Source organism: Pelodiscus sinensis, chromosome 4 (genome assembly GCF_052426305.1).
Source record: "Pelodiscus sinensis isolate ZL-2025 chromosome 4, ASM5242630v1, whole genome shotgun sequence".
Lineage (NCBI taxonomy): Eukaryota > Metazoa > Chordata > Testudines > Trionychidae > Pelodiscus > Pelodiscus sinensis.
Genome location: NC_143055.1, coordinates 113060418 through 113063234, shown reverse-complemented (window position 1 = coordinate 113063234; position 2817 = coordinate 113060418).

Below are 2817 nucleotides of genomic sequence, written 5' to 3'. Positions count from 1 at the left end.
AGTCACGACCACCTCTCAGAAATAATTTCTGTTTACACTGTGCTGAAATTTAGGGATCTCTAAATGATTCACAAGCTTAAACTGAGATGCAAATTATTTATAGAGTTTCATTTCATCCACCTGTGAAATGTGGCAGCTGTTTAGCAACACACAGGAACACCACATAGTAGTCCTCGCTTCCTGACTAGAAATGTTATAGCCAATTGAAACTGCAATGGGAATTTTTAAAATAGGCGGAATGTATTCAGTAAAGTTGTAATTTGACCAAAATACTAGGATTAACACTTCTGTTCTTGTAGGTGGTCAGCATGATTTCTAACAAAATATTGCCAGTAGGTTCATTTTAGGCTCTAGTTCTATATAGGATCAAATGGGACACTGTCACCCAATGAACCAGCAATAGCGTATTCTGCAGGACTTTGATGTACTCTGGCATACTACTCTATCCAAATATTGACTTGAACTTGCTTAACTGGCAAGCACTGAAAGGATCACAGAGAAGAAGGCTATTGGTAAATTGAAGATGGTTCAGAGTAGAGCCACAAGAATAATTCAAGGATTAGAAAACCTTCCTTAGAGTGACAGACTGAAGGAGCTCAATCTCTTAAGTTTTGGAAAGGGAAGGCTAAGAGTGACTTGATAACACTCTGTAAGGATCCACATGGGGACCTAATACTTTTCAATCTAACAGGGAAAGGTATTCCACAATCTAATGGCTAGAAGTTGTAGCTAGACAATTTCAGATTGGAAATACAATGTAAAAAGTTCCGTAAGTAATCAATCAGAACAATTTACAAAGGGTTGTGATGGATTCCCCATCACTTACCCTTTTTAAAACCAAGATAGGAAGTTTCTAAGGGTACGTCTACGCTACAGCGCTAATTCGAACTTAGCTAATTCGAACTAACGCATCTAGAACTGAAAACTAGTTCGAATTAGCGTTTTGCTAATTCGAACTAGCGCGTCCACACTGATTGGACGCAGGGGCGCATTTAAGGGCGGCTGAAACTGGTTCTGGCAGGGCATCAGGTCAGTAGTTGCTTGTGTGGCTGCTGTCTGAGGCTCGTGCTTAAAGGGACCCCCCTGGACAGCCGGTTCTCAGCTTTTCCTGTTTGCTTGCCAACCTCGCCGAGGGACAGCAAAGCGTTGGTCTCTGTGCCCGTCTGTGTCGGTGCTTCCCTTCGGGGGGGGGGGGCCGCCGCAGGTGGCAACATGGAGCCAGAGCTCGCCCTGCACCTTCTGGTGCACTTTCTGGACATGCTGCTGCAAGCCTGCCAGCAATGGCTGGAGGCTGCCTGGCACCACCTGGTGCACGTCAGCCCCCTGCCTCTCCACCTGGCCGCCCTGGGGGCCGTGGAGGAGCTGCAGTGGCACCCCGGCACTGGCGTTCCCCGCCGCATCTGGAGTCTGGACACCAGCAGCGACTGGTGGGACCGCATCGTCCTGGAGTGCTGGGAGGACCGACAGTGGACCCAGAACTTCAGGATGAGGAGGGACACCTTCCTGGAGCTCTGCGAGTGGCTCGCCCCTGCCCTGCGCAGAAGGGACACTCGCATGAAACCCACCATCCCCCTCCAGAAGCGGGTGGCCATCGCCCTCTGGAAGCTCTCCATGCCGGACAGCTACTGATCCGTCGGGGACCAGTTCGGCGTGGGGAGATCCACTGTCGGAGCGGTGCTCATGCAGGTATGGCACTTGTTGGCCACTGCACCGGGGGAGGAAGGGGGGCTGCAAGGAGGGGATGGGCCACCCCAGGGACAAAGGGGGCGGGAGGAGGCGAAAGTGCCCAGCACCGGAGGGGTCGGTTTGTCCCGGCCATACTACATGCCGCCAGGGGGGTTGCTTCCAGGAGTGAGGCGCAGGGCACTGCCAGGGTACGAATGTTCCCAGCCATCTGGGAGCCCCACTGATTGGTGCTTTGCTGTGTCTCTCTCCGCAAGTGGTCAAGGCCATCAACCGGGTGCTGCTCCGCAGGGTGGTATGCCTCGCCGACCCGGACGCTGACATCCGGGGATTCGGTGCCCTTGGCTTCCCCAACTGCGGTGGGGCCATCGACGGGACGCACATCCCCATCCGTGCCCCGGAACACCAGGCGTCCCGTTATGTGAACCGCAAGGGGTACTTCTCCATCCTCCTGCAGGCCGTGTGTGACCACCGGGGACAGTTCATGGACATTAATGTGGTCTGGTCCGGCAAAGCACATGACGCCCGGGTGTACCGCAACTTCTCCGTGTGCCAGCGGCTGCAGGATGGAACCTTCTTCCCCAACCGCCACATCAGGGTCGGGGACGTGGACATGCCCGTGTGCCTGGTGGGGGATGCCGCCTACCCACTGCAGCCGTGGCTGATGAAGCCCTACACGGGGCACCTCAATCCCTCCTGCCAGGCCTTCAATGCCAGGCTGACCAGGGCCCGCATCGTGGTGGAGGGGGCCTTCAGGCGACTGAAAGCCCGCTTTCGATGCCTCCTCACCCGTCTGGACCTGGTCGAGCACAACATCCCTCCCTCGGTGGCAGCATGTTGTGTGCTCCACAATTTGTGTGAGCGAAAGGGGAAGGCTTTCCTGCCAGCCTGGATGGCTGAGGCTGACCGCATGGCTGGCCACTACGGTCAGCCCCGCACCGCTGCCGTCCAGGAAGCCCACCGGGGGGCCGTCCAGATCTAGGAAGCACTGCGGGAGAGCTTCCTGGTGGAGAAGGAGGACTGACCTCTCCCTGCATGCCCCACTGGGGCCTTCTTCCACCCTACTCCCTTCCCCTTTCCCCTCCCTACCTACTGTCAAATAAAGAAACCTGTTTTTCAAACAAAAACGTCTTT